The sequence below is a fragment of the Marmota marmota genome, unplaced genomic scaffold, assembly GCF_001458135.2.
Source record: "Marmota marmota marmota unplaced genomic scaffold, marMar, whole genome shotgun sequence".
NCBI classification, from domain to species: Eukaryota; Metazoa; Chordata; class Mammalia; order Rodentia; family Sciuridae; genus Marmota; species Marmota marmota.
Window position 1 is genome coordinate 7,373,507 of NW_026000222.1, and position 26,170 is coordinate 7,399,676.

Genomic DNA, 26,170 nt, shown 5'->3' on the forward strand with positions numbered 1-26,170 from the left:
TCCTGGCGACCAGTGCTTCTCAGGCACTATCTTCATTCATGGCTTTATTTTCTGCTTTTCTTGTGTTTTCTTTCATAATCAGTAAAAGGAATAATGAATATGATATATCAAAATGTTCAATAAGCCAATTTTTAAGTCATTTATCTTTCACATAATCTCTTTTTTTTTCCCCAAATGTGATTGGATCTGCCCCCAAAAGGTGAGGTTAGCGTGGCTCTGTGGATGGTTCTGAAAGAGGGCTTTGATGCTTGGCCTCTGCCCTCCGGAAGGAAGGTGAGGAAGACTGCCAGGTGCATGTGGCAATAGGCCTTTGTGATCGCTTTGAATGACAGCTGTCAGAAGACAGTGAGAGGGGTCTGGAGTCTCCCCAAGGCCTTCTGTGCCTGGTACATTACAGTATCTGCTGTCACTTCAGACCTCTGGGGGTACGTGTTTGTCCGTGAAAAGAAGTTGAAAACTAAAATCTCCCAACATCCTGAAATAAATATCTTCTCTCATTCTCTCCTACACTGGGGCCTCCATTTCCACACCCACCCCTTCTCCTGTGGCCTCAAGTTGGTACGGGAAGATAAATGCAAACTTCATTGTATGGAAGCCCTAGAATATTTCTGTTTTCTCATTCATTGCTTTCTTTTCAGCTGAGATCCTTCTTGTGATTTCCAGACTGCTGGGCTTTGCTCACGGGTTTTACCTTGCAGGGTGAGAGTACTCTGGTGGGCGCTGTCATATCCCAGAACTCTTCTTTATTTCCACAGGTGTATTTCTTCTTCTGAATTCTTTTTACATCAGGGTTTCTAGAGCCATGGATGCCTTTAAGGATTCAGGGAAGTTCATGAGACCTTCACAGCAGAATGGGCACGCGATCCTAGTCCACCTGTGGGCCACCGTAGAACCCGATGAGCACTGTGGCGAGTCAGTTCTGCTCTAGGTCATCCCAATAGAGTCTGCAGCTCAGCAACGAGCCTGCGTTCCAGCATTCCAGCTCCTCCTCACCAGGTATCCATAGCTACGGGCAGCTGGATAGTCCTATTGACCCAAGGAAGTCTTAGCTCAGGTTCTGAGTTACCCAGCTTGGCTTCCATTCAGGACAGAATCCCTTTCTTATGGCTAGTTCTAAGGTTCAGTCTAAGGTGTCCAAATCAATCTTAGCCATGGCAGAGAGCAAGGGCCTGAGTGGCTTGGAGGAATTCCATCCCTTGGACTATTAAAATTCCTTTGCCTTTTAAATGAGCAAGAATAGCACTGAGCTCTTAGGAGCCTCATGGGCCTAGAATTGAGCCAATACTCTCTATGCAAAAGTCCACCATGATCCTCAGGAGGTAAAATGCCCCCTGCAAACTCCCAGGTTCCAGACTCCAATCGACAGAGAGGTGGTGCAGTAGTATCTAAGCCTTTACAGAGCCCTTACCAGTGGTGATGGATATTTTGCCATTGACTTCAATAGCTCGTAAAGAGTGGCCAAGTTCACGGCACAGCCAGGAAGCTAGGAGTTCACAAGCCAAGCACAAACCCCCTGACAATCTCCTGTCTCTGGCCTGCTCCAACTTCATAAGTAGATGTCATCCAAATCATGCCCAGTGCCTACCTTTCTTCCCCCCAGGAAGGGATATACTGGATTCAACATGAAGCAGCCTGTAGCTATCAGGAGGTCATGCCCATGGGCTCTGGGCCAGGACAGAGCAGGGACTACAGTCCAATCTGAAATTGGCTTGCTCTGCACCCACAGCTGCTTCCAGTCAGATCAAGGTTCTAGACAGGACAGCACAGGTCATCTCCAGCCTCCCATCCACAAGGATGGAGGTTTCCAGAGAGAACAAACTCAGACCCACCGGGGAGGCTACTGAGGCCCCAGGCATAGAGGCATAGAGGTGGTGACAGGTCAAAACACACAGAAATTATCAGAAGACCTGGGTTTGAGCCTCTGTTCCCCACCACCACCACTTAGAAGTTGTGTGGGCTTGAAATTCAACTTCTCTGAATTTCAGTTTCTTCAGCTATAAGCAAACAATAATAACCCCCAGTGCACTGCCTCACCCGGGCTGAAATGAGTCTATTGGTGCAATAATAACGAAAGCTGTAATGTTTCCTGTTGCTGACGTAGCAGCTTGAAATGAACGCACCTGTTATGTCACAGTTCTAGAGGACACTAGTCCAAGTGCACTCAGTTGAGTTCTCCGGTTGGGGACTTACCAGGCTGAGCTCTTCAGTGAATGCCTGGGGGGCACAATCTGCTTTCCAGCTCATTCAGATCATTTGCAGAGTTAGTCTAACTATAGTTACAGGACTGAGGTCCTGGTTTCTCCACTAGCTGTCGAGTGGGGTGGGGGGTTGTTAGCTTCTCACATCCTTATCTAGCAACAACATTGAACTCTTCTCAGGCTTTATATCTCTCTGACTCCCCCTTCCTGCTTCCAGCTACAGAATCCCTCTGTTTTCCAAGAGCTTATGAGTTAGATGAGACCCTCTGGATAACTCATCTTAAGGTCAATAGATTTGTATCCTTATGTCCATCTGCAAAATCCCTTTTGCCATGGAACATGATCTAGTCACAGGTGTCACATTCATGAATGACATTCACTGTATTCACAGTCCTGGGGATGAGGGTGGCCATCTTGGGGGACCTCTGAGAATTCTGCCTGCTCTAGGAGCCAGTGTAAACTGAGCCCTTGCTGCATGCTGGGCTCTGTGCTGAGCCGACTGTACATATCATCTTATTAAATATCTGCAGCAACTGAGTGTTAGAGCAGCCAAGATCTAGGGAGAGAGGAAAAGTCATTCCGAATAGCACCATGGCTTATTAGGTAATTTGAACTTAAGTCTCATTCAGGATCACTGACTTTCAGCCACCCCACTATGACACACAAGTGAAGCACCCGTTTCCCCACTGCCTCCATCCTATGGGTGTTCACTGTCTGTATGCTGATACCTCCAACTTCTCAGACACAGGCTTGAAAAAATGTCCTTCCTCTTATTACTGATTTGCAATCCAAGGATCCAAGCAGAGATGCCTCCAACGACCAGATATCTATTTTCTTTATTGGCCAAATAATATTAGGACAATAGTTCCATAAATTAAAATAGAAAAATAAATGAATTACAAACCCATGATGCTCACACCACCCTGAAGAGGATGAATTCCCAGGTATTCCCTACCAGTTCTCTGCCTGCTTGGATTGCACCTCACTGCAAGTTTTGAACTCATATCGAGCAGGTGTTCCCCCGCCCCCCAACAGTCTTCCACAGCACTTGGGAGCCAGGCACAGGCAGGCCAAGGAGCCCCGAAAGCCACCTGCATTGGAATTAAGGAAAAAAACAACTCTTCTGTAAATCAGCCATGAGTCATAAAGGAACATGCCAAGCACATCTTGACATTGGTGACACAAAAAGAGTTTTAGATGTGTTTAAAAAACAACCTCTGATTCCTTTCCCGACACACCGGTGAAGGGGAATGGCTTTGGGCCTTCAATCATCCCCACTGCTCATTCATCCGTCCATCCACTCAACCTGTCCATCCGACACGTCTCTGAGTGCCCGATGTGGGCTGCGGATCATCGCGAGTGCAGGAATGCAAGATGAACAGCAGCAGCATCCCTGTCCCCCGGCACCCCGCACCTGACGGAGAGAGAAACACTCCAAAAAGCAATTACGAGATGGAGGCGTCAGAGTTTGGGTACAAGTAGGCCAAAGAGGTGTGGAGCAGGAAGAAACACCATCCAGGCTTTCTTGAGGCTCAGAGAAAAATTCCCCGGGGAGACGGGAATTGAGCTGAGACCTGGTGTCCAACGAGATTTCCCAGGACGACGAGGAGGAATGTGGGGGAATGCGCAGAAGTGGGGCAAGGCCCAGTGCAGACTCCATGAGCAGGGGCGGCACTGGGGGCCCAGGCTGCAGAAGGGTCCTCGGCTATTGGTGGAGCCTGAGCGCTCTGGCGGGCTCCTGCCGCTTAGGGAAGCGCAAAGGAGGGAAGATGAGGACTCTTCAGTCATTCTTCCATCTCACCAAGTTATTGAGCGCCTGCTTTGTGAGAGGCTTTGAACTGGGCATTTGGGGCAAAGGATGAACCAGGCAGAAACATCCCTGCCTGTGGAGTTACCCGCTTGGACCCAGGATCTCTATGAAAGCTGCAGACATCTCTTGTAAGGGCCGGAGAGCAAGCCATCGTAAGTGTCATGGACCATGCAGTATACGAGTGCTGCTACCGCTGAGGCTTCTCCTTCTCCTCTCCTTATTTCCTTCTCTTCTTTCTCCTTCTTTTTCTTCTAAACAAACAAACAAACTCCTTAAAACACAAAAACATTCTTAGCCCACAAGCTACACAAAGATGGTACTGGGTGTATGGCGTTAACTAAGCAAATAAGATTAAAGAGAATTACAGTGGAAGAGAGCAAAAAACGTGTGCAAAGGCCCTGGGGTGGGAAAGAGCATGGAGAAGCAGAAAAGAAAGCTGGTGTGTGTGGCTGGAATATGGGAAGCCCCGAGGGTGTGGCTCAAACTGAGGCTGGAACAGAGTCAGGGACCAGATTTTTAAATTCAAGAAGACACTAGAATGTGCAGTCAAAAGACGACATTTACCCTTCCAAGGTGGAGTTGGTTAAGGACAAAGGGAAGGGAAAAGAAAAAGAAGAAGGAGGTAGAAGAAACCAGGGCTACCATGAAAAGGTAGAAAAGCCAGCAGAGAGACAAACACAGGGTGTGGGAAGTCACCTATCCCACCTCCTGGGGCGCCCGTGGAGGTTGAAGAAGATGTTGCGGGTAAATCACTTACTGTGGTGGCTGACACTGAATAGATGCTCAATAAAGGTAAAGATCGGGACAAACAGCTGCACCATTCACAGACACTCAGGGAATGCCTGGGCAAAGATGAATGAAAAAGAAAATCAGCCAGGAAGAGCTCCGATCTGGAGGGCGAAGGAACTCAGGAAGGGACATCTCCAGCGGCGAGGAGATGTTCTGATGTGAACTCCACCAAGCCACACAGCGTGAGGGTTCAATTAATACAGCTACTAAATAAGGCTCCATCCCTTGGTGTGAGAGCGCCCAGGGTGCGTCATCTGAGCCTGGCATCTTGCTCGGGAACGCATCCAGCTCCAAGACCCGGGCACTCTCTCTGGCAAGGAGAGCCAAAGGAGTGCAATTCCGTCTCTCACACTTTCCCCTTCCTTCTGTTCCCCCAGCACGGGCCTTGTGCAGAGCCTCCAGTTCCCCTTCCTTGTAGAGGGGTCGGTGTCAATGCTGGCAGGAGGGAGATTCTGGCCACCTCTTTTGCTCCTGAAGGCTCCTGTGTTTGTAATCTTAGGGGTCACCCGAACATGGTCATACGTTCATCATCAGCTTTGAGACATGCAACATAACTCACATACAAAAGAGCAACGGAAGGAAGTGGCCCCTGGTGACTGATGGATGGAGCCCTGGCAAATCCACAGGCACCCCTAGCTTCCAGGCCTCCTGCAGAGGGCTTTTATAACTTCCCGAAAATGCTTGCACATTGAGCTTTAATTAAACATTTAATGTGCATCGTGCAAATTTATTGATTCTGCCAGCGGGGAAAGATACATCTTGTATTTGGATATATCCAGCTAAGAAGACTCACATTTTAACAGGAGTTTACTAATGAGGTCTCCAGTCCCACCCACTGCAAAAGCCAGGGACCATCCCAGACCCTGAAAGTCACACTGGCTCCGAGCAACTGTGTTCATGTCTGCATCTCAGGCTCAGTTCAAGGCTGATGTTGACGGAATGTTCTAGAAATTAACATCAAGCCCTTAAAAATGGACCACGTTTGTCGTGGGGCCTCTGGTTCTAACAGTCTCTCCCCCAACCCTTCCTGTTACCACGACTCACCTGAAGTTCTGATCCTGGGTGAAAGTCTGAGCCAAGCAACCCAAAAAAGACTTTGAGAAAATGTCTCCTTAATGGGCAGGACCGCGCAGCCTGCCTAACCCAGGGTACTCGGGAATCCCATAAAGCTGATACTTATTAACCAAAATTCTAAAAAAGTAGGGAATCTGGTCAACTAAATACCCTCATTAATGGCAAATTGCTTGTAAAACCCTTTTGGATTCTAAATTTATTGTTAAAATTCCTTCTAAATTTACATTTGTCTAATTTCCTGCTCTGTTAAAGGGGAATTGGCTAAAACTCTTTCTATGATGGGCAGAGAGTGGGCAATGCCCTTGGCCACTCTCTACATCGAGTTCGTCACACAATGGTGGTTCTCCACTGGGCCATTTTTTTCCCCAGGGGACATTTGGCAAAATCTGGACACATTTTGGGTTGTCATGACCTCGGGGCAAAGGAGGCCACTATCGATACCCAGTGATCAGAGGGCAGGGGTGTTGCCAAATAGCCTGCAGTGCCCAGGGAGGTCCCCACGGTGGACTCTGAGACCCCAAATGTCAGCCCTATGGAGGAGGAAAATCCCCAACTTAGTGGTGGAAGAGAATCTACAATGCAGCTTCACTCATTTGATCACCAACTAAGAGGAGAGATTAAAAACCAAACAGAAAGGTCTTTGATAGGAGAATCTGGTGGGGACTCTGCCATCATCCCGCCCTGTGACTTGAAGCAAGTTAATTTATTGACCATATTGAACTCCGTTCATTCACAAATTCACTTGGCCACCTCTGAGGAAAATGGCCTGCTCTACGCCGATTTTAAAATAAATGGGTTGTGCCACGGCTCAGCTCAGTAAAGAGTGTCCCAGGAAGACCAGAGTGACTCGAGGTGCAGCAGGCCCGAGAGCCCTGTGCCCTTCTAGGTCTCAGCAGGAGCTGTGCCCTCGGGGCTGTGGTGGCCGACTGCAGCCGCTGGGGAACCCCGGCCAGCAGCTGTCCCAATGCCAGCTCCTGAGGCAACCCCTTGTCCTTCCTGTTCACCACCCCGGCTCTCCAGGGTGCTGCTGGACTGTGTTCCCTGACATGGGGTGAGGACACCTGAGCAGAAGGAGAGGACACGGCTGGAGGAAAAGACAACAGTCAAGGGGCCATTGTGTGGTCCAGGGTGGGAAGACAGAGGAGACGGAAAACAGGCGATTCTCAAATGATTAAACTTGGCTTTTTGTGACCCAGCAAGTTCACTCTTAAACATGCCCAAGAGAAATGAAAGCACAACCCCACAAAAGCTTGTATATGAATGTTCACAGCCGATGACCCCAAATAGCCAAAAGCAAGAACATCCAAATGACCATCAAGAGAGGAACAGATAGGCTAAAGGTATAGCTCAGAGACAGAGCGGGTGCTTAGCCCATACAAGGCCCTGGGGTCAGTCTTCAGAGCTGAGAAGGGATGGAGTGGGAGGGAGACGAACAGATGAATAAAGTGAGTTGCACATATAAAGTGGAATAGTATTCAGCCATGTAAAGAAACAGGTGCTAATGCACACTACAACATGGAGATAAATCTCAGAAGCGTCTTGCTGAGTGGAAGAGGCACGAAGGACCACGCATTATACAATCCCACTCATACGAAATGTCCAGAATGGACACATCTATAGACCCTGATGGTTGATGGGTGGTTGTCAGGGGCCAGGGAGGAGAAGATAGTGACCACTGATGGTCAGGAGAGTTGCAGGGGGTGTGACGAGGAGGTTCTGGGTTTAGACAGCAATGATGGCTCATGATCTTGCGGATACAGTAAAATCCATGGCTTGTGCACTTCCCGGGGGAGAAGTGCCTATTTTCCGAATTATATCCCAACAAAGCTGTTTTTCAGAAAAGGGGGTAAATGCCCTACAGTGGCAAGGAGCTCAGGTTGACCTCAGCTGGGCCACTTGGGGCTTGGGGACTGATGGAGGGGAGAGTAGTGAAGGCTGCCTGCCCAGCTCTCCACGGAGGAGGCTGCTTCTGTGCCTTGCAGCTCTTTCCTATTATCCCCTTCCCATGGGCTCATTTCCTCAAAATCTGCCTTTTTCTTCTAATTGAAACGTAATGGAAAGAGGAGGCTGTTTCTTCTAGGGAGGCTTGAAAACTTTTGGTTGTTGACCTTTTCACTCTCGATTGCCGGAAGACTGGATGCAGGTGAGCAGGCTGGGGTGGGCAGAGCCTGGAGACGGGCGGGCGTTTCATGGAAAGGATGTGGTCCCCTTGAGACAGCTGGCTTCCCCAGGTCACCTTCAACGCACAGGCAGAGAATCGTGGTGCTTCCTTTACTAAGAAACTTATCTTGACTCTTCATCCACACCCAAGTGTGACTTCTGGTAAAATCAAAAACAAAAGAACATTCTTTTGTGCTGATAAGAAATGAAAATAGAAAAGAAAAAGAAAAAAGAAAAGAAAGAAAGACGTCTAGTCGACTGACCCAGGAACACGTAACTCATGTAACTCATCGACATTAGATGTCAACTTTTTCTTGAGTCCTTTTGGGGAGAGGAGGGCTTTAAGCTGGTTTAAGTGATTGTGATAAATAATGAGCAGGTGGAAGCACAGGTTGGCCTTTCTCATGGAATCTTGAGACAAGGTCTTCGCTCTCTGGTCCCAGGGACCGTCCCGAGGACCACCCTAGGGGCAGGGTCTCTTTCCTGTACAGCAGCTCTGATTTCCAGAATGACTGACTTCCTTCCTCATCTAGTCATTCACGTTATAACCTCTGGCAACTCTGCTCTCTTGGGGGTGTGAAGGTAAGACACCATCCAAGCCCTCAAAGATCTCACAGACATATGGAGAAAACGAGAAACAAATAGTCAATGATCGACTCCGTAAGGAAAGTGTCCAGGGTGAGCTGGGAAGCTTTAGTGGACGAGGAGGTGGTCAGGGTGTTGAAGTGTCTCTGAAGGGGCCGTAGGAGTAGGAATGCCCTTGGCCATCTGAAAGCAGGCACATGACACACACAGCTCCCCAAAAGAAGTTCCACTCCCAGTGAACCCCTGCGGTGGGGCGACACCAGGTTGGATGTCCTGTCTGGTCACTGTCTCCAGGGCCAGCTGCTCCCTTTCACATTCTTCTCTTTCACATTCCCTGCACCATCTTCTCACTCCTGGATTCGTGCAGAAGGGTCACGAGGTGCCTGCCATTGAGTAACGCAGCACACGCCACCTGTGTGTACTAAGACGTGATGGCCCTGTGAACCACGCCTGGGAGCTACCGGAAAATAAAACGCGCGACCTGGCTCGTGATTTCCTTTTCTTTATCTTCCCACATTATCCAAGGTCTGCACTGGAATTAAAGGAGCGGGATTGCTCTCTTGGCATTGCGCAAAGCTTAGGTTAGCCCTCAAGTCCGAAGCCAAGTGGCTTTGGTGTCCCTGGGCCCTTGACCAGAGCCTGGTGCTGGCCTGCTTCCCATCAGGGGGTCAGCGAGGAGGCAGGCTTTGTTTCCCAAGCCTGCGCCCTGCCCTGTGCCACATCTTGGCTTCTTGGTGTGGGTGGAGGCTCACCGCACGCTGGTCTGAGCTCCAGGCTCCTCAGCCATGGCACAGCCCCCTCGGTGAGCCCCCACAGCCCAGGTTTCCGCCTCACGTCGGTTCTCCTGCAAGCCTGGGTGTACCCACTGCCTCCACATGTGGCCACTCCCCGTTGTGTGAATTTGTCTTCCCGCTCAGGCAAGGACACGGTGGTTGCATCCAAGAAGAACTCACAGCCACGGTCGCCCCGGCCATCCCGGCCATCCCGGCCCATCCCGACTTCCAGGATGCTGACTAGAAACCGCAGCTAGGCTCAGAGGTTCCAAGGGGCTGGCTGCCAAACCATCCCATCTGAAAACCCAGCTTGTGGCCAGTAAACTCAACCAATTTAATACACAAGTCACCGGGGGAGAACAGGCCCAAGCGGGGACCCTGCAGACTGTGTCCTCTTCGCGGAGCCACTTTCCCCAGGAATCTCAGACTTCAACCCAATTAGAACCTGGCTAATTAGCTTTGTGTGTTGTGCGACAGTTGGGGAGAAAGGTCACTTTGGCATATGATCTGGTTTCTCTCTCTCTGAGCCACAGAACTTCCTCCAAGGAGCAAGCATTCACCTCCGGTTCTTAGAAGAAAAACAAGCCAAGTCACACGTTTCTGTGAATTCTCTCAGTGAGCGGAGGGTAGTAGCAGGGGCAGTGGCTGCACCTACCTGGATAGCCCAGGTGCCAATCTCTTCCCAGGTCCCCGCTGTCAAGGAGCCTCCCCGAGATGCAAGTGAATCGCAGCTCATGCAGGATGAGGAAGAGAGGCCGTGCAGGTGGTAGGAAGAGCACAAAGTCGGGAGAGCTGGAGACTTCCAGGTCCTGTCTACCTCACCAGGGCTTGAGCAAGACTTCTTCTTTCCTCACGGAAATCCCCAAGCACTGTCCAGAAGAGTGTGCAGCTATAATGGCAACACAGAGGTTGCTGGATGATTCCACTGAAACTGTTGAAATATCAGCAGAGATGTTGGGCCTCCTGAGATGGGAACAAGAAGAAAACCAAACGTCACTCTCAGGGGCTGCCACGTGCCAGTGACTGTGCCAAGACACGGGTACACCTTGCCACGAGAACTACCTTGAAGAATACGCGTGTGTGCACAGAAGCGTAGACTACTAAGGTTCAGGGACCCTTTAGGACAGTGCCGACATTTTACAGATAATGAGGAAACACAAACCCAGAGGGCCACAGTGGGTCTCTCCAACTCCCCCGGACATTGTATCCACCTGGGGACCCACAGAGAGATCCAGAACAGTCAGAGGCTTAGTTAAGAGGAGGCACAGACTCCCTCAGAGCAATGAAAGAAGCCCAGTCCCTGAAACTGTGCTAAGTAGGTATTCTTTGACTCCATAACACTGAAGTCAGGACAGGTGCCTCAGGTCCGGCCTTAACAGCTCCATCCTGTGAAGGTCAAAGCAGGACAGGCCCTGACCCGCTCTGTGGACGTCTCTCATTCCCTTCAGTGTCTCCGCTCTGTTCCTGCAGGAATCTGCATGAGCAGGGCCAGCCCTGGCTTCATGTCCCTGTATCTCCACTCCTGCCCTTTCCCTGGTCTCCTCCTCCTCCTCCTCCTCCTCCTCCTCCTTTTCTCGACTTCTGTTTGCAAAACATAAGAATTTTGTGAAAAATCCATATATCCCAGAATTTGACAATATGGGACTTTTTATTAGTATAGGTCACTGTATTGGAAGAAACCAGGTGAACAGTCGAATTTCATTTCTAGAATAATGGAGTGTTATTTTATTTCTAGAATAATGAAGTGTTCATTCCAAGTTCATGTGATAACTCTGTTGTTTCAGGCGAGCACCCTGGTCCCTCTGCCAGGTGTCAAATACACCTGTAGACCTTTAAAAGAATGTTTGATTCTGTGCAGGTAAGTTGATTCTCATGGAGCAATGGGAAGACCAATGGGAATGAGCCTGCTGACCTGGACTTTCATTCATAAGATGTGTCCATGCCCGTGAAACCTGTGAAATCTTTAATTCTCCACAGGTGAGACCAAATAATCAGTACATTCCATTTGATATGAGTAGATGCCCCCGAGATCTCAACAGATGCCAGTGAAGATAGATATATAATAATATATAGACCCACATACACATATGCCTCTGTCTGTATATGTGTGTGTATATACGTATATGTCTATATATACAAATAAACACACATATACATACCCATCCCATGAAATTTTTGCTTCTGGACACTAGAAAACAAATTCTATTAAGTGCTATGAAAGCAGGAAGAGCATCCTATTCACAACAGCTCAACTTTCTATTCATATTTCCCAGTTTATTTCTTAGTTAACACAGGACAAGTGACTTTTCTCTTGTCTCCAATGAGCAGTTCTATATGTATTCTAAAGCACTGGCGTTCTTGTTGTGTCTAAGAAGCAAAAACACATTAGTGTCTGGACGATAATGCAAGGAAGTCCAAAAGCTACTCTTGCTCAATGTCTTTTCACACGTCCCCTGGAGCTACTAAAAACCCAATGGGAATGAACATAAAAATGGATGAATGAACAGATGAAGGAGCAGGTGGACAGAGGGACAGAAGGATGTTAGATGGATGAGTGCACAGACAGATGGAGGGATGGGAGATGATGGATGGAGGGACAGAGGAAATCATATGTGGATGGGAAACAGGACTCTTTTTTTTCTCTTACCCCACAGACTACCCACCACAAAGCCTGATATGTGATGAGCTACCTACAATGAAGATCTGACCCTGTGATGTCAGTTCTGGGCAGCCGGTCACTGCCCTTCCAAGATGTGGGCTGGTGGGGAATTCCACATCATCTGACACAGTTCGCTGTTCCTTAATTCACCAAATCCGAGGGATCCCAAGGTCTCGGGGAGGCATCATGCATCGATGAGGTTCATGACTGTGCACCTGAGGAGCACCACTGGTCTAAGATGTTCTCTGAAACCTCTGCCATTAGAGTGGGGCCAGGAGCCAATGAGGGAAGGCGTCCCTCCTTCCAGATCTATCCTGAGGTGGTCTAGAGATGAGAAAACCCAAGACTCCTACTATACACTCAATGCTCGAGTCACTGTCCCTACGAGGCCTGATGTGGCCCATGGCTGGAATCACCACCAGCCCCAGGGAGGCTGGCTCCTGTTGAGGTGAAGCCTCGCGGAGGAAAAGCTGGTCATGGGTCAAGATGTCCCAGTGGATCAGCTGCAGAGCCCCCCTGTTCCTGGAAAAGTGATACAGAAGGGATCAAACAGACCACAGAATCAAAGTCTGGTGTTCATATCTGACCTCACAAAGCACTCTGTACCTCTCTGGAAGCAGGTTTCCATTTGGACCACAGGAGCAAGTGCTTTGTTAAGATTGTACGAACCCATTGTTGCTGCCAGGATCTAGGCGATCCTTTGCAGAGGGAAAAGATGCCCCAATACTGCGCCTCCTTTGTACTCCATGCCTGGGGTTATTTTTCTTGCTCTTTCCACCAACATTTATCTAAAAGAATTCTCATTTCCTACTCTCCTTCTGCGGCAGAATCTGGATCTACTCCGTAAGCATTTATACAGAATCACTTGGGAGCCAGACGCTGGCTAACGTTAACCGGACCAGGACACCAGGATTGAACCTAAGGCCCTGCTTGAAGACACTCAGAGTCCCAGGAGAAGCAGGCAGGCTAAAAGACAACCTCGAAGGGCATCACAAGGAACCCTTGTGCTGGAAATGCTCTGCACCTTGACTTGGTGGCTGTGGTCCCAGAAACCTACACACATGATGAGATTCCCTGGAGTGCAAGGTGCTCATACACACATGCATACACACACACACATATGCACATACATACACACACACTAACAACAAATGCAGGTAAACCTGGTGAAACTCATATAAGGTAGTGATTGTAACCACGTGGCTTCCCAACTCCGCTCTTTCACTCCTGTCATGTAAGGTGTCAGCTCTGGGAGAGGTTGGCTCAAGGTGCACAGGATCTGCGCGTTATTCTTTATGGTGCGTGTGAATCTACAGCTACCTCCCATTTGTAAACATTAAAATATGTACATAATTACAATGTTCAGTCACAAATGCCATGCCAGGGTCCCTGCCAGCCAGGTGGGGATCATCATTTGGTGAGGGAGAACCAGTCAAAGAAGCCTCTGGAGGAAGGGGCTTTACCCAGAGGAATTCTGGGTCAGCCAGGCTGAAAGTGAAGCCCAAGCAAGGAAGCGCCAGCCAGGTGCAGCCGCACACGCCTGTAATCCCAGTGGCTCAGGAGCTGAGGCAGGAGGATCACGAGATCAAAGCCAGCCTCAACAAAACGAGGCGCTAAGCAACTCAGTGAGACCCTATCTCTGAATAAATACAAAATAGGGCTGGGGATGTGTCTCAGTGGTCAAGTGCCCCTGAGTTCAATCCCTGGTACACCCTCACAAAAAAAAATAAGAAAGAAAAGAAGTACCTGCTTGGGGCACCTCAGTCACCATGCTGGAATGACAGGTACTTTGGGGGACAGATGAAAAACACAGTGCTGTTACCACCTTTTATCTGAGGGGTATCTGTTCCAAATCCCCCAGTGGACACCTGCAACCAGTCCTGAACCCTATACACAAGTACTCAATATTGAGACACTTGATCTGCTAACCAAGATGGCTATTAGGTGACTAATGGGCAGGTAGCCTATATAGCATGATTACACTAAACAGAGAGTGACTCACATTCTGGGTAGGCTGAAGAAGGTTAGCTCAAGATTTCCTAATGCTACTCAGAATGGTGTGCAACTTAAAACTTATGAATGCTTCATTTCTGCAAGTTTCCATTTAATATTTTTGTACTACATTTGACCACAAATAACAAGCTAGGGAAAGCAAAACCACAGATAAGAGAGAACTAATATACGCCCCTCACATCCCCTGCCGGCCAGCTTTCACATGACTGTTGCAACGTCTCTGTGTTCCAGTAACTTCTTTTAGACCTAAAAGAAGATCTCTTTAAATCTCTGGTAGGTCTCTCTTCTCCTCCTTCTTTTTACAGGTCACTTATTTATTGAAGAAACTAGAGCATTTGTCTTGCCAAAATTTTCCCAAATTCTGTATTTGAATCACTGCTGGATCATGCATGTTCTATAGACTCCTCCTCCTCCTCCTCTTCTTCCTCTTCCTCCTCCTCCTCCTCCACGTCTTCAACATCACCACAACCAAATCATCCCAATACTGTTGGCAAGGTGAAAATCTAGGCAGTAATTTGAGAGCTTCTAGAAGCCTAATTCCTCTATCAAATAACTTTATACCAAACGCACCTTCCCTGAGATGTAGGAAAGGGACAGCAACCTCTCATTGGTGCACAGTTTTGAAAGGGTTTCCAACAATGAAAACGGCCGGTGCAATGGCTAAGAGGGACTGGCACTTGCAGCTGCATTCAGCCCGTGCAGTTTTTAAAAACAGATTTTTTTCTGACGGTATATTCCAATAAAGTTTGTGGGCGTTGCATTAATGACTAGACTCTTAGTCACCTCCATGGAACTGAAATCACTCCAGGATTACACCATGGTGGTGGAGGGAGGGAGATGTTAGCCATTCTGATTACAGATGTGAACGTGTGCACATCATTTCAGGGCATTTTTATAATTGCTTTATGATCTGATTAAATTATGTATCGCTGGGCTGCAAGTTGGGAGACAAGAGTGAGGAGAGGAGCTCAAGGTTATTTGCTCACTTAGTATCCGTGCCTTGAGAAGGCAGAAGGGTGACTATGCTTCATTATTAATAAAACCCCAAACCTCCACCTCTCAGCTCACCCTGTGCACTTGAACACTCACCCAAACCCTGCAAAAGGCCCAATGCCTGCTTGTGTGGTGCAAACACCAATTTAGAGATTGTCATGGAAATTCCCCAAAACTCCAGAGCATGCTTTTAAAAGAGAGGAGGGGGAGATTAAGTTCAAAAGCTCTTTAACATTTGCATTTGCCACCTACCTCCTTTTCTACCTGTCAAACAGATTTCCTCAGATCGTTTCCTCCAAGAGTGTCCAAGAAGAGAGTCTCAGGGACACAGGTCCGTCCGATATCTTTAAACACCCACAGCTATAGTTCTAGAAATTCCAGCTCACCTGCTTTTTCCTTGAACTTTAACCATTTGTTCTTCTTGTGAGATAGAAACAAACACAGAAATATATAATATATAATGATGATGAATATATAGTATACAATGATGATGTTTCTATGGAAGAAACAAGGATTTGGGATCAAAGGTTCACACTGTGCACATAAAATGAGTTATTCACCAGCCAGCCAACAGGCACACACCTCCTTGAGCCACACTCACAATAAATGCTCTTGGGATGGACACAAAGATGGACTGCTTACCAGTGCCTGCCCCAATATGATGCGATACCATGTTGTGCTACAGAATATTCTATTGTATATCCTGGCATGAAATATTATGTTACATTGTATTAGGTGTTTACTTGTATATTTGTTTCTTGGCTGTCTCCCTCTTACAATAGATTATAAAAGAAAGTAAGAGTGCAAACCTGGCAGCCATGTCTGGACTCATACCTTGTACTGCTCACCAGCCAAGGTGACCTTGGAAAAGCCCTGAAAAGTGCACCTTAGCTCCCTCTTTGATCAAGGGAAGCCCCAGCAGTACATGTCTCATGGGGCTCTGGGATTGTCCAATAGGTTCAAATTGAGGACAAGACCTGAATGAGTTTCAGGTACCTGCTGGTTCTTAGGATTTGGTGGCAGGCTCCACAATGTCACCAAGGGAGACAGCTCCTCTATACAGAGGCTCAGAGCATTTCCTAGGCCCCTGTTCCACCCCATGTCTGAGCCAATCACATATTTCATAACTTTGCCATAGGGGTTGGCTCAGGGTGGGCATATAACCCTTCAAATGAGCCATTCTGATGTGACCCAAACGGTGACTCCAGTGTAGCCTACTGGGGACTCAGCTTGGAAGGAGTTAGGGCTCCAGTTGACCCAGCCTTCCTGCTTCCATGGGAAGTCCTGGCTGAAGGTGACATAGAAAGCCAGTTCCAAGGACACCAAATGACCCCTGTCCTGCCAGGCCTGACACCAGCTCTGTCTCTGGAGATTTTGCTCATGTGAGCCAATGTTTCCTTTTTGCTTAAACCAGTTTAGGTCAATGTTTTTTCACCTGCGACCCAGAGAGAGCCGAGTGGCATGGCTTTGTGTAGATGGAGGCACTGAGTGTGGAAGCACATGGAGGACTCCTCAGGTCACCAAGCTGGTCACTCATGGCCCGGCCTCTCTGGCGCACTGTACCACTTCCCAAAGCTATACCAGCGGGCTCCCTAGGGGGAGCTGAGCAGCCACTGAGGGGACCCCAAAGAAAAGGCAGGAGCCAGGGAGGGCTTCTGGAACCAGGGGCATCATTAAATGCCTACTGGGTGCTATGGGCGTGGGAGCTGTGCCTTGAGGAATGGGCAGGATTGGGGCATGTGGAAATGGGGCGGGCCTTGCATTGTTATCTGAGGATTACAAAACAGTGTCCCTGTGCTTTGAAGCCCTGGGGAGGCACCTGTGGCACAAAGCTGGAGCCAGCCCTCTTGGCAGCAGCTGGAAGATCTGCAGTAGACACCTTGCTTACTCCCAGGGACTTAATCCCATCCCTCCCTGCACCCCAAAGCTCATTCAGGAACATTTATCGTTTTCCACCCAGTTCTATCTTGGAAAGATAGAGGTGAAGCAATGAACCAGATGAGCATCCTGGTAGCTGAGGGATGGGCCAATCGGATTAGTGAGAAGTGGACGTAGGAGCCGTTGTGTTGCAAGGAGGGGCCGTCCACCCTGCCCCCCTCACAGACGTGCTTTCTGGGGCATTTCGCCAGCTCCCCTGTGTGAGTTAGAATTGAAAAACTGACAAGGAATCTGAGCACATGTTCAGTCATCTCCACTGGATAAACACGTGTTGAGCACCTACTGTGGGCCAAGCAGGTAAAGGACCTGGAGAGAGGAGAGGGCGTGTTCAAGCTCCAAGGCACACATGAGAGGTGAGGGTCTAACATGCCTCCACGGAGGGCAGGGAACGTGGGAGATGGTGGAATTCCAGGTGAGCAAAATCCTTCTGAGTCGGGGGAGGGAAAGCGAGAGACCAGGCTGAGGGGGGAGCAGCTTGAAGGTGGGAGTATAAACAATAGAAGGGGAGAGCAATAACCCACTCCTAGTTTGCCCGGGACCCCACCCTGGGAAACAATGTATACAGAACATCTGCTCAGTTGCTGGCACATCCTTTTGTGAATGTTCCCCATGGGGCAGGCACTGTGCCACTATCTAGTACGCATGCACAACCCATCACCAAAGTCCCCTCCACCTGTGGCCCACCAAGGTCAGCTCACCTGCCCAAGATCTACACCTGGGATGGAGCAGGACTCACACACTTGTTGGCCTGGAGCCAAAGCAAGGCATATCTGGCATGTGAGAGGTACCTGTCAGATGACCTTGAGAAATCCACAACATTCTCCTCACTGTGCTGCCACCAAAGGCCCTAAACAATTTCCACCTAAACCAGTATCATCTCTGAAGATGCAAAGGATTTGACCTTGTCCTTCGGACCCTGCTTTGCTGGCTCTGTCATTTTGACCTTGAAGATGTTCTGACTTTGCCATTGTGACCCATGGTTGGCAGTGAAACCCAGCAGGGCAGTGTGGGTCTGTGTCTGTGGGTGTGGCTCCCTGTTCACCTGCTTCACATTCAGACTTGAAGGGCTGAATGGCGCTTCCCTGGCCCCTCTATGGGGGCCAGGATTTTTCCCCCCTTCATGCAGTTTGGTACAATTACAGCCTGAAAAATAAGTTGGAGGAAGATGGTAAAGGGCTTCGCTGAGGGCAGAGGGGAAGCAGCAGATCTGGGTGCCAAGCTCCAAGCCTGCCACCTCCGGCTGGCCCCATTTCCCAGCCCCATCTACCAGAGCGAGCCTCCCTGCGACAGCCCCGAGCCTCATCTCCAATCAGCAGCTCTTCGCAGAATCACGAGTCAGGGATGCTTCCCCAAAGGGTTCCCATCCTCCCTCCTGAGCCCTCAGGATCCTGGGCTGCGTGAACCAGCGAGAGCTGAGCTCGCTCAGGCAGGACACAGACAGCCCATCATACATAACTCATGGGCTGCTTCCCACTGTCATTCCCAGGTCTCTCTGAAAGGGGGCCAGGTGGACCTCGGAGGGGAGATTTTGCAAAAGCTTGCACTTTTATGTCCCTTCAAGAGAGACCAGGGGGACTAGCTGGGCTCAAAGGTGGACACTTGAAACTCTGAACTTTTCTGTTCCAGGAAATGCCTCCGAGCTTCTTGGCCTCAAATTGGGCATCAGGAAATGGCAGGGAAGTTGGTGATCTAAACCAGAGAAAAACCACAGAGGAAAGAATCGGAGCTCAAATTTGCTTTTATACGTACACAGAACCTTTCTGTTGAGTTTTTTTTTAGGTTTTATCTATTTTTTATCAGTCTCTGAGGTCCCAACTTTGGGCAACTGTTATGTGCATTTTGACAGGGCAAAGGGTTTACAAAGACAAAGTCAGGTTCAACAGGGACACAGTTATCCAGGAAGCCAGCCTGTTCAACAGAGAGCTCTGCCCACCCTACAGAAAAGTGAAGTTATTTCAGAATTCATTAGAAAGATATGTGAAGGATATCCAGATGGGGAAATTTAGTTTAAAATTATCCCAATTACCAAGTAGGCTGTCTCCATTTAAAATATCCATCGACAGGCTTGAATGTCCTGGTGGGTCACTTTGTGTGATCACTGGGGGTTGAGAGGGGTGGTCACTACTGGAGTCCATGAGGCTTTGTCACTTCCAGTGTTGTTATCCACAACCCAGAGGGATGGTAGGGATGCAGGAGATGGCCAGCTCCTCTGTGGCCCCGTACTGTGTGAGACACTTCCCAGGCCCAGTCTCTAATCCTGACCATTTCCCAATCTACGGAGGAGGGACCCCGGTAAGACAGGTTCATCTTACAAAAAGCATATCCATTGCTTTTCAGCTGGCGCAAAGCTGGGAAGCAAAGTAAAACCAGTGAATAGCACCTTCTGGATCCAAAGAGAGATAGACAAGCAAGGATCAGGCTGAATCAAATGAAATTAAATCTACTGGAGATCATTGTACATTTCTGTGCTTGGGTTCCAAACGGTAAGTTCACAAATCCAGGATGGAGGAAATAGGAGGAGAAAAGGCCCAGAGTTTACATCCACTGCACAGCACTGAGCTCCGGGTGCTGTGTGTCTGGAGAGGCTCAGGGATTTAGAAGCATCAGGAGCAGACGTACTGCAGCTCAAGGAGGCAGACATGCTCTCTGTGTGATGAGAGGATCACACCTGGGCACCCGGGCTTAGCTATGGGACCTGAATCCTGGGAGGAGCATGGCAGTGGCCAAGCCAGCCTCTCTGGGAACTAGTGGCCTGCCGCAGTCTGGCTGGGCACAAAATCACGAGCCACCACACAGCTTGTAGATTCAAACAGCAACTCTTTATTCCCGAACTCACACCAGCCGTATACAGACACGTTCTGGGGAAATCCACGTTCTCTGCCCAAATCCACGTTCTCTGCCCAAATCTCCTTCACTGGGCTTCTGTCTCCCAAAATATACTGTCTGAATCCCGTGAGAACTCAAGGGGAACTTAGGCAGCAGGATACGCCCTATTCCCAGCAGGAATAATCTTAAACCTTAAACCTGGAACCTAAACTGGGAACGCCCTAAACCCGATTATGTTAAACCGGGAACACCCTAATCCGCCCTGGTCCTTGAGCAAGGTCAACTACATTCAATGTCACTGCAAAATGTCAGCAACATGGGGTACGCTGGCAAGGAAATTGTCATACCTACTTGGCTAATGGCTCCCAGCAGTGGCCACGAGGCAGGGTGCTGGAAAGAAAGCAGACCTGGCTGGACATGCCAAAGGCACTGACTCTGTTTAGCAGGAGAAACAGAAGGGAGGGAAAGGGCATCCTACTGGCTCTTTTCAACTTCCCAAAGACCCTGTGGCCCATTCGGTTCCCATGAGTGTGTGGCCTCTTGAGCATATAAAATACGACTAACATCTACACGAAGGGGTAAGACCGCATGCTAAAACAAATAAACAAATGGAGAGTACAGGTAAAACTGGCAGGTAGTGAGCTGTCACTGGAGGTGACCAAGAAAATGCTGTTAGAATCAGGCAAGTACTTCTGTGTGTTCTGGACTTTGGCTTCCATGGGCCCCTTGTACATATATATACATATATACATAGGTATATATATGTATATATAATTATGTTTTATGACTGCATTGGTATGATGAATGTAATCCATGCTACATTATATTTTCTTTTTTTCTGGTTTTAAAAGTAATCAAAATGTCTCTGGGTGCCCACAGCAGTCCCATGGGCCACTGTCTCTGCTGTGCCACTGGTGAAGTCAGCCCTGCATGCTGCCAACTCACCTACCAAGGGCTGGCAAAACAGATTCAGACTTGTACATTGGTTGAAAGGAGAGTGCTACAGTCAGGCCTCTAAATATCCACCCCCTACACACACACACACATACACCATGAGATTCCATTAGATGAAATCCACCAAAAACCAGATAAGCACTCCAAACGTTTTTTCCTGAGATCCAGGCAGATGCGTTCCGAACCATGCACATGCTTAGACTCCATTCTGTTATAAAACAGCAAACGTGTGCACCCCATCAGTTTCAGATGGTCACTCCTGAGACCAAGGACAGGTGCTGGGTAGAGATGAGGAACATCTGTTCTTTGGTTTGATGGCCTCCTTTTGCTATCTTGTCCTGATATTTATATTCAACAAAGAACATGTCTCACTATTATAAAATTCCTAAATAACAATACTATCAGAAGGTCTATAAGTGTGACTTGAATTTTTATTTTGGGTAGGCAGAGCTGTTAGTCAAATTTTCATTCTTGGTTAGATCAGGAACACGGTTGGGAAGGCCGATGTTCTGAGGCTGTGGCTGGGCCTGTGCAAGATTTTCATGACAAAGAACAACACGGGAGAAAGCTTAGCCACGCTCATGTGCGACCAAGAACTAAGACATAAGACTGGGCTATAAGGGACCTCTGGTCTCAGGCCCCAGACAAGTTAATTCAGAAACAGACAGATTCAGAAACCACCTGCATCCATAGACCTCCCCTGTCATCACGGGAGAATTTAAGTTTACCCTGTATTTTCTATAACTTCTTTCCCAAGTGGGACAGCTGCTAAAAGCTTCTAGAACAGGAGGTTCGAATCGCCACATCACCAGGAGCAGGAAGGCAGGCAAGCAAACTCACAGAGCAAGCACCACTTCGGAGCGATCCTCCAGTTATCATGCGTGAAGACACAACACACAGAAAGATTGTTCGGCTATCAGGTCCCCCCCACTTTTTTTAGATCTCTACTTTTTTTTTTTTTTAATCAACTCTGAGTACACAATAAAATTCTTCGAAGCGCTGAATGCTTTGGTGACAGATTCCCTCACTGGTGTAAGCTGTGAATAGGATCCAAAGGGGTGACAAGGGAAGAGGGAATCATAAGCAGCCCCTAATTGAAGGAACAAAAACCTAAGGGTGCGTCTTCCCCTGAAAAACTGAAAGGGAAAGAGAGCCGAGCGTGGAAATGCAGGGTTGGAGTGGCCAGAGTGGGGAAATAGGGCCCATCATTTTTCATCTCTATCCCTTGCTTAAAACCAGAAAAAGTCCTTTGGCTCCAATGTCCCTGTGTCCCCACAGATATTTATTCAGCAGACACTTACTATCTCCCAGTGCCTGCTGGGTGTCTGTGGGTGAAGCAAGGAAAGAGAGCTGACGAAACCGGCACACCTTCCCAGAAAACATCTGGATTGTTCGCGTCTCTTGTGCAAAACAAGTATTTCATGAAATTGTGTGAATCGTGTTTTAAGGAAGAACCCTGAGAATAACCAAAAAAATAAAAATAAAAATAATAAAATATCCCCAAACACCATCAATCCTATTGACTGTCTACCATGGCCCTCCACAGAGTAGAGATCACCAATTGTCTTTTGTTTGTCTTTTGGACTCCGCATTTAGAGTCAAGATCATCCAATAAATAATCCTGTGTCTGAAGAGCTGAGCTGCCCCTGCTGTCCTTCCTCCCTACCCCTCTCCACGGTCCCCACCTGAGCAACACCCTTGGGAAGGAACTATAAGTCTCGTCTGACTATTTTTCTTTCTCCCCACTATCTCACCCCTTGCTTCTCTGTAACCGAACATGAGTTGTTCTCTAACGGCACTGGAAAAATCAGAATTTATTGTACATATGTTTGTGTTCCACTTAATAAAAAAACCTATATTTTAAGATAAACTTTGTTAGTAATTCATGAGGTAAGTGACTATTTATGCTAATCAGGAAGAAATATATTCTCAAGCATAATGCATTACATAAATTTGAATGCAAAATGTTCAATTATGAAATAAATACAGGTAATGCAAATAATAAATTACCGCTAATAAAAATTATAAAAGATTTGTCTTCAAAGAGAGAGAGGCTTTAACTTACAACTGTGAATTGCTTAAAGAGAAAAGAATTAATAAATGCTGAATTACTCTGATGATTATTTAGCACATAATTCACCTATTCATAACGACTCCTGGTAATCACACTGTTGTTTCACATTCGTCAATAGAGACTTCCCTCGGCAATTTTACCCTTATCAGATTATCTCGTCTGATTCTATTAATTTTCTTCCATGAATCTGCTAACAGTGATTTGTGATTTACTTACCCTGCTAACTGAAGACTGTTAAAAGGATTTATCTAACACTAGACCTAAGCACAATGTACTCCTGCCTTATCCTGCAACTACTCTCAGGAACACTTTCTCAAATCCATTTAGTTGGTTTCATAGTAAAATTTAGTGGACACTGCTTAGTTCTGTACATAAAACCAGCTCCCAGATAAACAAAGAGTTCAGACGCGATTCCGAATGCATCCTGTTTCTTTTCAGATTCTGTACGTCTGAGGCAACATGATATACTTGAGTTGCTATAACTCACAATCAGGAAAAATACCTTCCTGTTAACTTTTAATCTTTTTATTGTAGACATGAAGGGCTTTTCTCCCTCTTTTGCATGAAGTTGTTATGTATGTTGTGACACGAAACTACAAATGAGTTTTTGAGGCTACTGTTTCGAAATCTTCTACGTGATTCGACCCATGCCCTCCTCCCCCTCAGAATTTTCTATAAATACTCATTGCTTTCAGAAACTTTAATACTACTGGTTTGAATTGGTCAATAATGACAAACGCATGGTTTCTAAATTACTCTATATTGTTCTACAGAGATTGCTATAGCATATAAAGCGAGGGGATATTAAGCAGTAAGAAAACACAGTTCATATTGTATTTGGATTAGATTGGCTTGGATGGAAGTGAAACAAACAATGTTAGCAAAGAAGTCGAAAGAAAAGTGGCCTGATGTAATTGTAGAGAATCAGAAACCTGAATAGTACTAATTAAAATGAGAGCGCTCAATTGTTATAAAAGAAATGCTGCTAACAAAGAACTGTAAATGTTTAGACACCCCTGTGAATCACTAAATAATAAAGGAAAAAGGACAAAAATGAGAATTAAGTTACAAGCCTGAGAGCACTCTTGATACACATCTAAAACATAATTCTCATCCTCTTTTTTCAAAAGAAAATGGGAGACTATAAAAGGGAGAAAAATACCACGGCTCAACAGTGGTGAACAGAAATAAACCATAAAAAATGTGCAGATAATAATACATTTAACTGCCCAAACATGGGCATTTAATTTCTAGAAATGATATATAATTGCAACAATTAGGTATGTGGCCACGAAACTCTATGGCATGGTCTTAGTCATTAGTGAATTCTGTTTATAAAATGTTTATTTATAAATGTGGCAGCTTCAGGGTTCCTGGTCAAAAATACTTTTATTTTGAGAGGCAGGGATCATACTTTACAGCTTTTAACAAAAACATGATGCAGAAGGAGTTTTAAAAATTATCATAAACAAAAAATAATTAATTCTTCCCAAGGACACATAAATCTACGTTTAACACACACACACACACACACACACAAACTTTGGACATCATGAACAATGCTGAACACCATAATGTTTGTGAAATTTAAGCAGTGAATTTTCCTCTGAATACATAAACTGAAATCCTTTAACTTCATTAGTAGGTAAAATACTGTCAGAGGAGGAAAGCAAGGGAATTATCTTAGATAACATAAATATTGATAGAGTCTTCACTCTTTCTTCCCATACTGGGACTAAACCCAGTTCAGTCCACCCTAACAAAGCATTCCCTCAAACCCAAACTACCCTTATAAACAACTCCTCTGTAGCAGGCTTGTAAGGAAAATACCAACAGTGCTGCCCTTTTAGGATGAGGATGTCCCTACAAATCTTCTGGGAGGTCTCCCAGTAGGGATTCCTGAATTTGCTGGAACCGAAGGCTGCCAAGATCAGAGAAATTAACACAGGGTTAATCTGGTGTATGAAGCCGGGGAGTGACACTAAGTCTCATTATAAATAGTGAAGTATGCTACCGGGTGGGTAAGACTATTCTGAAGTGCAATGTTCAAGATGCTGGCTTAATATATGACCAAGTGTCAGAAGTCAGGTTTTCTGAGAATTACTTTTCAGATAAACAACTTTAAAGCACTGTACTTAATCTTACTTACTAGAGACAACCCATTTATCACTGAATTACAAGTAACTTTAATTCTATTGATATTGCCATAAAGCCCATGGAAAATCCATCCTGCCACTTTTAGAGAGTTTGGGGCCCAGTTACCTGGGATCTGATTTGCAAAGGTCTCTCAGCCAGAATCCCACCCGCAGGGCAGCAGTTGCCCTCACCTCTTTTTTTTAACAATGAAGGGGGACAAGACAGTAGGAAAAATATGATTCCGGGATTTGCTAGCACTTTCTTCGTCCCATTTCTTAAAAGGTTGAGCTCTACCACGAAGGTCCATCTAACTTTCTGGGCCTCTTTCCTCCTCCCACTTTGGGAAAACAGCTTCTTTGCACTTCAACAAAACTGGACACGGATCAATTTCAACTGACCTTTGCCGAAAGGTGGCGCTGTTGAGGTAAAAACCAACTCGGTCCAACAATAGTTTTCACTCTTCGATCTTTTGCAGGCTTTTCATAATTTGTGAGTGAGTGTGTGTGTGTGTGTGTGTGTGTGTCCCTCCCATAAAGTTAAAAAAAAATCGATTAACACCAAGTGCATTTCATTAATAGCTGGAATCAACAGTCCCAACTACCAAGCAGGTGGGCTGGACTTTCAAATGTGGGTCGGCTTCCCACAACCTTGCTTACCCCCAAATAAATCTCGGCTCCTCCAACTTGCCTATCGCTTTAAAATCTTAGAAAAGAATTGTCGGTTTCTTCCCTTTACTCTCTTGCTTCTCTCTCTCTCTCTCTCTCTCTCTCTCTCTCTCTCTCTCTCTCTCTCTCACACACACACACACACACACACACACACACACTCACCATCCCCTTATGAAATTCGACCCTGTTTATCAGGGTCTGGCGCGCGCCTTTTGCTCTTTTAACGTTTCACTTATTTCAGGCTTGATGGTGGTGGGGAACAGGGAGAAAAACACAATCCCCCAAACCTCACTAGCTCCCCTCAAGGGTTAAATTTTAAACCGCTTTTTCTCGGACAAGCCCGGAAACCCGGGGTGTAGGGGGATTGCTCACAATTGCAAATGCTAATAACTAGTTCAATGTTTTAGATCGATTCTTTAAAGCTGGAGAGAGAGAGAGAGAGAGAGAGAGAGAGAGAGAGAGAGAGAGAGAGAGAGAGAAAGAGAGAGAGAGAATAGGAAGAAATCCTGACAAATTCGTT

At 47.0% G+C, this 26,170-nt stretch overlaps 1 long non-coding RNA gene across 3 annotated transcripts; it reads right to left on the reverse strand.

Moving 5' to 3' along the window:
* On the reverse strand, window positions 1–25,776 carry LOC107150882. 3 transcript variants are annotated; one of them, XR_001504640.2, is made up of 7 exons: window positions 25,381–25,776; window positions 12,053–12,570; window positions 10,045–10,352; window positions 7,980–8,190; window positions 4,766–4,850; window positions 3,414–4,259; window positions 1–3,289 (listed from the first exon to the last, which is right to left on the reverse strand). It is a non-coding gene; the product is annotated as an uncharacterized LOC107150882 (long non-coding RNA). The 3 variants fall into 3 exon arrangements; XR_007343650.1 differs by lacking the exon at window positions 7,980–8,190; XR_001504639.2 differs by having other exon boundaries at window positions 4,766–8,190.
* Between the last annotated feature and the right edge of the window lie 394 nt (window positions 25,777–26,170).